Consider the following 10990-nt stretch of genomic DNA (forward strand, 5'->3'; position numbering starts at 1 on the left):
TATCTTTGGTAAGAACAAGAAGTATAATTTCATGAAATGATGAAATTCAAGTCTTGTACTAAGTGGTTAATTAGTTATTCAATAATCAATATGTTTCGTCAACTTTTTTTTAGCCACCAACGTTTAACAATTTTGTTTCTAGAAGTATTGTCAAGCATTAAAATATTGGAAATTGATACATTTCTGTGGAAAATATCAGATTTTACATGCACCCACCCCCACTGCCAAGTTAAACAAATAAATTACTTTTTTTTTTAATTCTCACTAATTGATTTATTGAATGACTAGAGTAGCGGTGAGAAGAAACATAAGAGAAAATCTATTAAATTAGTCCGTTTTTAAATGATTAAATTAATTAAGAGTGGTATTTAATAGATGTATATGTGAATGCTGCGTGATAGGTTATTGTAACTTATAAGTTAGCAAAATCATTACTCCAAATAAGAATGAGATTCCGTTAGAATGGATTTAGATATCTTTAGATTAACGTGAAACGTGTCATTCAGATAATTTAGACCGTTGGATTATTCTATATGAACCAGATTTTGACATGTGTGAATAATATTTATTTTCAATGAAATTTTCGTTTCCATATAAGCACCAACTTAGCTTATTAAAATTAAGAAAGGTAGCTCATAATCACATATCGAATTTGTGCAAATGAATATTGAGTTATAATCAGTGAAATACCTTGTAAAGATGGTGTAAAAAGCTATTAGCAGAAAGCAAAGAATCATAATGTTGATCCTCTTTCATCCATGCGATCTTTCTGTAATCTGGATTTTAGTTGATTTTAGAGGGAGAATTTTTTAAAATTATATTATTTTTTAAATTTTTTTATATTATTGAAAAAAAATCTAAAATCAATTCAAATGTTCATAATATTGAACTTAATTTAACATCATATACAAGAAATATTGAAAATAAAATTAAGTGAATTAATTGAAAAAAGGTAAAATTACTTAAACGGTTAAAAGTCAGTATAATATTATATTCATGTTGATTTATATTAAATTTGATCAAATATCATATTCAATATTTTAAAAAAAAATTCAAAAAAAATTATTTTAACATTTTTTAAACAATGTTAGTAAATATGAATTTAGATATTTAATTTGAAATATTCTCAATTTGAGACTATTCTATCAAATTGAGACTGATTACATTTGATTGCTTGCTACTATTCTATCAACATATTGCATGTTTGATCAAATCCATGCAAAATGTTGAATAGGACAATGCATACATATTATCATTATTCAATGACAACTTTTTTTCCTTTTTAAGGTCGGAAAGGCATGAAGATGATTAAAAGACACTGTCAGAGTTTTGTAGCTGCTGTTTTCAACATTATTGTACATTTACAGAGCCTGCCTATTTTTTATGATAACTTGGCATCTGGAACAGTTGCCAGTACTCCTGATCCTGCGTCAGCCATTCTCATGGGTGTTGAAGTACTGGTTACAGTTTCAAGAAAAGATGTTCTATTCCCAATGGATGTGTGGCATGTGGGTCACTTGTTACATATCCCTGCAGCATTCTTTCAGAACTTCCATCAGCTTAGAGCTACTAAAGCTTCTGGTCCATCGGAAGCATTGATGATTTCAGAAGAGCATATTTGTGATCCAGCAAAGAGAGTGGATTTCTGTCCAGATCACCAGTTCTTAGTTAGCCTATTTGAAATGTGTTGTAAACTTTTGTATACCACTATTTTGCATCGTCCAAGGTATGTTTCATTTTTATCTTTTAAATCACTGAACACAGTACAACTTGCCGTATTATTGAACGACTAGAGATGACATTTGCTATGGAACCTGTGTGCAATCTGCTGCCTTTTTATTATAATCCTGAACTTTAACCACATTTTGTGCATTCTGCTTGTTTTACAATCTTTCCACTGAGTGCAAACAGTGTGTTTTGTTGCCCATCTTGAAGCTTCTGTTGATGTTCTTCTTAATTGCTTGGAGACAGTTTTAGATGATGAATCAATGATGAATGAAGTTTGCTTTTCTTCAGAAGAGGAAGTGGCATGTGCTTCTTCTCTTCGAAGAATTTATCAAGAGGTTTGTGACATCCATATAATTGTGTCTATGCCTGCCAATTCTAAACATGAAGACATAATTAACATTTCCTGCACAGCATCAGCATATTAGTAATTTTCTTCCTCTAAATTACTCCCCTTGCCCTGCCTTTTCGAAGTCATTTTTTTATGCGTAAATTGCTTTTACACTCCGCTTTCTGTTGATATTAATATTGGCGAAGGACAGAGGTAACAGGATTTAAGGGGGTCAAATTTGATTTTTGTCCATGTATATAATAAAATTCTTGGGAGAACTACACCACAAAAGTTGGCCACTGTGGTTGTAGAGCCTAAAGCCTTATAAACCCCACACTAGAAGAGTCCCATATTTCCCATGTGGGACTTGAGAGTCCCATTTGCAATTGGATCTTAACATGATATTTTGTATACTTCACACCCTAGTCTATTTTCATTTTTAAAAAATTGAATTTGGTCTTGTAATTGTTAAGGACTTCTTTTTTAGATGCCTACTTCAAATTTATGTTGAAATTTGCTTTGTGCAGTGGAATCTATAACAAATGAGGAACCAACTTATAGCAGATAGACACTGTTCTTATGATAATCTAGAATTCGTCTTATTCTACATGTTAAGAACTGGTAAATAACATTTGCATTTCAATTTCAAATATATATTCAGTATGTAGTACAACATTAGCAATATTCAGATGATAGCAAAAACTATCATATATCTACTTATTCGATGAGCAGAGCAGAGTATTATAAAGGGTAAGTCAATATAATAATGACTTGTGTTTCCATTAAAGATAGTTTTTAGGTGCTCAAATACTGACTCTGAACTTGTTTTGGTTGGTTAAAAGATGAAGATGGCTTTGTTTCTTTGGTTTCTTAGTGACCCTTTTATGTTCTTTTCCTATACTTAACAATTATTTTATTTTTTTCATTTGGAATTCTAATATTGTGTTGTTTCACTTGTTTGTCTCAATTTTAGGTGCAGGTGCGAGTACATCAACTGCAGGCCCGGGTAAGTCGATAATGACTAGTATTGCCATTAAAGACAGTATTTAGGTGCTCAAAATGTACTGAATCTTACCGGGTAGAGTTGGTTAGACGACAAACTAGCACAGTTGCTCATGGTACATTGGCAACAGTAGCTATTGACAATGCTAGTCCCTTTATCTATCATATGATTTCCAATTGTATTGTTGAATTTATCAATAATGAAATGAGATGAGTTTCCTTTGATAAAAAAAAAAATGTACTGAATCTGCCTTTATATATGAATGGAGTGTAGAAAGTGGCAGAAGACCTATGAAATTGTTTTGGTTGGTTAGAAGATGAAGATAGCTTTGTTTCTTTGTTTTCTTAGTGTCCCTTTTAAGTTCTTTTCAAGGACTTAATTTCCTATATATACTTGATTTCAACAATTATTTATTTATTTTCTTTATTTGGAATTCTAATGTTTTGTTTGTCTCAATTTTAGGTGCAGTGCCAATACATCAACATCAACTGCAACATAACATGTTTGTCACATATTATTTGCGCCTGTTCATGTTCCTAAGACAGTTTACTGAGGGATTTTGTTATGGTATATTTGATACCCTTATTGAAAGATTTCATTTTTTAGAGGTTAAAAAAAATGGCCAGCTTGATTAGTATCTTATATTTGTTTTAGCTCTCCCTCACATTTTTTGGTTGACATATTAAAGGTATATTTGAATCATAATTAACAAATCATGAGATTTGAAGGGAAAGTAATTTTTTTATTCAAATCATGATTTGGAATTCAAAATCACCTTAAAAATACAATCCAACCATGATTTTATCTTATCCTAAAAAAGCAAGACTTTGTCTCTATTAAAATAATTATGATTATTTTATTTTTGAAAATTAGTAAAACGAAGAGTACGTACTTCCAATACTATTAGGTATCGGTAACATGTCAATAGGCGTGCTTAAGGTTGCTAGCAAATGTCTAACCAAATGATTATTAGTTTACATCATAAGCCTAAATAATAACTTTATTAAGTTATAACTACACAATTAGTCTCCGAAAATTAAAAATTTTCTCTAAAAAAGAGTTGTCCACCATATGATATTTTAGATGTATAAACGAATCCACAGAAATTATAATTTTACCAACCATATATTAATTATTTATAGATAACACTCAATTTATATTCTAAATAAATTTTACTTATTATAATATCAACTAGCAAATGTCTAACCAAATGATTATTAGTTTATATCATAAGCCTAAATATAACTTCATTAAGTTATAAAGTACTCAATTAATCTCCGAAAATTAAAAAATTTCTCTAATAAGAGTTATCCACCATATGATATTTTAGAGGTGTAAATGAATCCGCAGAAATTATAAATTTTACCAACCATATATTAATCATAGATAACACTCAATTTATTATATTCTAAATAGTTTTTACTTATTATAATATCAATATTTTAAATTCTAAAATTACTAGTTCAATGTAACATCCCCACCCACACGAGACATATTTTTTTTTCTAACCATCTTATAATTTATTCCATTTCTAGTATAATTTATTTTATATTTAAAGACTAACCAAAAATCGATTCTTAGACCGGTTAGTTAAAATATATAAAATTGTTATCACTTATTAATGATTATTAGTACATGAGACATATCTACTAAGATATTAAGATGTTTTCTTTTATACGAGTGAGATGAGTAGATGTTGACAATACAATCATATATAAATGAGTACACGTTTTCTTTCATAATACTATGTATTATATGTATAATATATATATATATATATATATATATATATATATGCTTATAATATATTTTTCTTTTGTAAAAATATATTATAAACTATTTATTTTCATCACTAAGAATTTTTTTTGACCCTGTCACTGATTTAGAGTCTATTTTTAATTATTTTTTTCTTATTATAACTGTTACAAAATATCACTTTTCTGCATTGACCAATAAATATATTTTTTAAAATTTATATACTAATTTTTATATATTTTTTCTCTTTATTTTTATATTATATATATATATTATTTTATTATACTCTATTTTTTCTCTTGAGTAAAAGTTTTTATAAAATTATATTATATATTTTTATTCTCACATATTTTCTCCTTCAAATACAATATAATCAGTTCTATACATAATAATTTAACATTAAATATAAACACTTATCCTAATTTGAATTGTAATTCATCACATTACATAAATCTCTTATACTGATTATCTCAACCCCTACTAAAGAAATTATCATACAAATACTAACATTTTATATTTCTATTTGTCTTCATTTTACCTCTCTATATTCTAATCTTCAACAAAAAAAAAGAGCCTCTAGGTCTTTATTAAGAAAAGAAGTGTCGTAATTAATAAACTAGTCGTTGTTTGATAATTAGTCTGTACGTAATAACCAATCATAACTAACTAACTAGCAACCATTCAAGTCCATATATATTCTGCTGTGCTAGTGCAAACCTCAACTTTAGCGTCCTTTAATTTGATGCTTCTTCCATCAAACAAGATTTTGTTATTTTAATTCTTGACCTGCAAAGTTTGCCAGAGGCTAGCTGTTAATTTCTTCCTTTTCAAGAAATTAACTTTTCAACGAGGCTAGCTAGGGTTGCAATAAGAAAGATCTGAGTAAAGAAACTTGAAGAAGATGGTGGATTCATGCTATGTGGGAAGATATGAACTGGGTCCAACCCTGAGCGCGGGAAACTTCTGCATGATCAAGCTTGCACGTGACGTTAACACCGGATACACTGTAGCCATAAAAATGCTCCACAAAACACTTATCTGCAACCAAATCATGGGCGTGGTGTGTGTGCTCACTTTTCTATTCTCATTTCATTAATCTATATTCTATACCTTTTTTTTGTTTATAGTATTAATGCAAAACTTTATGCCACTTCAGATTTAAATTATATTGTTACTTTCATCTTTTTCAAATATTATGGCATATTTTACGATAGAGGATATGATATATTTAATTTAACTATCACGGGTTTTGGACGTACTTTCTTAGGATCAGGTATTATACTTCTAATCTCTCGATCTTGGTTGTATAAATGTGATAAATGTGTAGAGAAATGTTGATATGGAAGGGATAGAGAAGACTATAGGTGAGCCGAAAAATTAGATACGAAATATTAAGATTGATCTTCTCTTTATGAATTAATATTAAGATTGATCTTCTCTTTCTTTACAAGTTACGATTTACGATTGTAAGCTGTGTGATTCCTAATTTAATCTTCATTCTTGTTGACTTTTAAATATGAGAAAGAAGAAAATAAAGAATTTAAATGAAATATCAAAGTCAATATCATGACCAACAAGTGTTTAATATTTTCATAAAGTTTATAATTAATGCATGTGTTAACTGCTCAAGAGACACATGCACACGTTAATTCACATTAAAAAAAAGTATAATGCATTTTTTTATTTAGCCATGACATGAATACCGTGTAGTCTCACCTGATATTTTCTGGTGTTTACCGTTTTTCAGATAAATCGAAATTTATCAATCATGAAAATTAGTAGACACCCGAATGTCGTGCATGTGTATGAGGTTAGAAGGAAAGGAAAATTACTTCCCTTGTATTGCGAGATTTAATTCTGTTATCTTCAAATTTCCCTTGTCATATTTTTTTTTTACTTCTCTCTCTTCATTGCAAGTGGCTTATATAGATGCATTATTCCTGGTATAGGTGCTGCATTCCGAAAAAAAGTTGTTTATTGTACTGGAACATGTAACTGGTGGAAAACTGTTTGATAAAATCGTAAGACACTTTTACCTTTTCCCATCATGTGGGATCAAAATCCTCTACAATATTTTTATTCACTCTTTACATTTATAGTGTTATTTTGCCGAGCCAGACAAACAGCAGGTCACTGACAGAACTGGAAGCAAGAAAATATTTTCAGCAGCTTATATGTGCTGTGGCTTTCTGTCACAGTAGAGGTGTTTCCCATGGAAACTTAAAGGTGAGTAAATAGGTGTTGTGGCTTATGTCATTAATATATATGTTGTCCCTTCCTTTGTTTCCCATCCTTTAAAAAAGATAAGAGAGAACAAGTTCATTAACATTTATTTTATTAATTATCTATTAATTACAGCCAGAGAATTTGTTGCTGGATGCTAAGGGGGTGCTTAAAGTATCAGATTTTGGAATGAGGCCACTGTTTCAACAAGTTCCAGTGAGTTATTAGTGACTAATTTTTCAAAAATTTAAAGGGCATTTATGTCCAATTTCTAATTGATTATCCTATTGTTACTATTAGCTTCACACACCGTGCAGTACCCCACATTATATGGCCCCAGAGGTATACTATATATTATCTCTCTTAAAATTCAAATTCAGTTTCTCTCTCTCGCTAATGAATAATATTACTGCTGTCTCTTATCATATACTATATAGGTGGCAAGCATCACTTGCTATGAGGGTGCACAGGCTGATATATGGTCATGTGGTGTTATTCTTTTTGTTCTATTGGCCGGTTATTTACCCTTCAATGATAAAGACATTTATCTAAAGGTAATTCTCACTGAATGTTTCTGAAGCTAATGTTGGTTAGCATAAGTGCATAATATAACACATTTATCTGTTACTCTGGAACTCATGATATCTGAGCACTGAGCACTTCTATCATGAGCAATTGAATATAGCGCTTTATATAGTGCAAGTAAGTACAACCAATCATAAACTCAAGATAAAATTCGAATAATTTCAGTAAGAGCTGCCATGTAAGTTGTTGTCCATGTATCTTTCTTTGCTGAGTGCTGACTTGTGATTTATAATTAATTGAATTCTGCCTGTTTTCAAATTTACTGTAACAGAGATGCCAGGCTGATTTCACTTGTCCTTCATTTTTTTCTCCAAGTGTAACGAGACTAATTAAGAGAACCCTTGATCCCTGTCCTGCTACAGTAAGTACTTGATATGTTCTATTCTTGTTTAATTTGGTTGAGCTAGCCCTGATATATACTAATATGTTTTTTACTTTATAGCAAATATTCTTTGTTTCAATTCCCTTTTATCTCATGAAATTAACATGTTAATATATATCACCTCTTCTGATGGCATGAAACAGCGGATTACAATTGATGAGATCTTGGAGGATGAATGGTTCAATAATGAGCATCAACCTACTAGATCGTTCCAGGAAAATATTAGTTCTGATAAAGTAAGTGCTGGTTTCAGTGAAGCAGCTGAAAAACCTTTTGGATTCTATCTTTGATGTCAATGTGCTTGATTTTGTGCTTAGGATTCAAAAAATGTTGTTGGGGAGGGGCAAGATGCGGGGCCTTCAGCATCTGTGACTAGGAATGCATTCAAAAAGTCTCTTCACTTGAGCCTTGTTCGGAATCTTTTCAATAAGGTATACAGAGAAACCTTCAATTTAGTTATATTATAAGTCTTTCAAAAGTTTTAATCTGGTTTCAAAGATTTAAAACGAACAATTCAAGAAAAATGTGCATTTAACACATGTCACAAGATGAGAATCATATATAACTATATAAGATGAATACATAGAGAATACCTCTGTGAAGACCAAGGACTTAAATTTATAATAGAAGGATAATTTGATATAGAATGGATTAAAAGAACAAAAAAAGTAAATTTAATCTCTAACTATGGAGGCCTCTTTAATTAAATATTCATTTTTTCTTTTGATATTCTTGTAAATAGATGATACCTTCTGTCAATGGAATAAAAAAATTATATATTTACTGTATTTTGTTTATCAATCCCTAAAATTACCGGATTTAACTGTGCAATAAATTCATGAGACTTTGTTTCAAGTAATTCACATAAAAAAATTCTTTGTTTATCAGTGACACTATTTCTGAATTTGTTCTTGACCATTTGGTTAAGATAACTCGATCAATTTTTTGACTCCTAGGCGCTTGCTAAAAGGGAAACAAGTTTCATATCCAAATGTTCTGCAAATGAGATAGTTTCAGGAATTGAAAATAGAGCAGCGTCTATGGGTTTTAATATTAAGAAGAGAAACTATAAGGTAAGAAGTTTTGTCTCTAACACACTCATGCATGTGAATTTCAAAACAATAATATTACTTGCAACTTAGCCAGAACCCTTGTCAGTGCTAATTTGTAGCAGTAACAATCATAACTTGCTATCAAGTTTCTACTTCTGATAATATTTCTTATTGTGCATCTCAGTTGAGGATTGAAGGTGAACGAGCTCAACGCAAAGGTCATCTATCAATATGCACTAAGGTACATGTTTTTCGGTTTGAAGATTTAAGTTTTAGAGAGATTCCTACTTTCTAATGCTTTTATAAATTCTGTTTTTCAGATCTCTGAGGCAGACCCTCCCTTTCACACGGTTGAGATTCGGAAGACTGGAGGCCATACTCTGGAATTTGACAATGTAAGTTCTATAAACCTTAATGAACAAGGGTGTATTTTGATGTTGAATCATTTTCTTCCCATGTGTTTTTCTTATGATAAATAATTTACCTTGTTTATTAACTTGAGCGGAATGGATTGCTAATGTTTGCAGTTCTGTAAGGATGTCTCTGCTGGGCTGCAAGATATCATTTGGAAAGAAGAGCCTGTCAACACAGAAAAAGAAAAAGATGGTAAGTTACCCAGTTTTGATAATGACACAAAAATGAAATGGTTTTGGACCTTTTGGTAGTAATATGTTGTTCTGAATCTTAACTTTTTTTTTTCTGTGTAATGGTTTTTGTCTTTTTGGTAAGTATTATTTTCTCTTCATTTAAACTTCTAATGTGCTCTAGCTCCTAGGGACTAGGGTCAGCTTAGTGATGGGAGGTTTTAGAAGAATGCATAATGCTATAAATTCTAACTTTAGTGTGAATGTGTGTGATAATTGAAAAAAAAAAAAACTTCTAATATGCTGTATGTCTCAATTTCATATGTAGGTGCGAGTACATCAAGTGCAAAATAATTTGTTTCTCACATATAATTGGCCTTTATGCATAAGCCTATTCATGTTACTGAGAGTGGACAGTTTTCGATTCATTGAACAATGGATTGAAGCACTCTGTCATGGCTATTTATTTATTTTATATAGTTTTTGTAATAAGGAAGGCCTATAGGCCTCATGGCCATTTTTTGAAGTATATACTAGGTTGACATCTTTTGACACTATCAGAATTCCTTTTAGATCATTGAATCTGTTGTGGCATATTGGTACCTTTTTTCTTTTTATAATTTCCAGTTAAAGATTATATTTTTTAGACATTAAAAAGGAAAGCAATTTGCTGGTAGGATCTTATATTTGTTTTAGCTCTCTCAAAATTTTTTATTTTTTGGTCGATGTGTATTAAATGTATATGTATATTTGAATCATAATTACGTGACTTTTAAATATCAAATCTTTAATAATATTATCCGTGCATCAAATCTAGATATTTAAAATATTTTATAAACAATGTTTTACCGTGTCACACTCTAGTATATATATATATATATATATATATATATATATATATATATATATATATATATATATATATATATATTATGTGACCCTAAATAAAATACCAAGATCTCGTTACAATGATGAGAGTTTAGGTAATAAGATTTAAACCCAATACTCTATACAAATTAACACAAATTTCAATATTTTTAATTCAAAGAATTTACTTTATAGTTTCACACTTTCACCCCATAGAAAGAGAGTACATTTTGATTTTAATCCTTATAAAAAAATTATTTAATTTTCATTCCTCAAAATTATGAAATGATTATTTTTGTTTCCTATTGTTACATGTTACTGTCAACTGTTCATATGTGTAATAGAAGCTTAACTAATAGAACCATGTCAACGTAAGATATTTCTATTTCTTTTTCTTCTAAACCCTTAAAATGAATATTATTTATATTTATATTATATACCTTAAAATGAATTTTAGGGAAAAAAATAATATTCCAAATTTTC

The sequence above is a fragment of the Glycine soja genome, chromosome 5, assembly GCF_004193775.1.
Source record: "Glycine soja cultivar W05 chromosome 5, ASM419377v2, whole genome shotgun sequence".
Taxonomy (NCBI): domain Eukaryota; kingdom Viridiplantae; phylum Streptophyta; class Magnoliopsida; order Fabales; family Fabaceae; genus Glycine; species Glycine soja.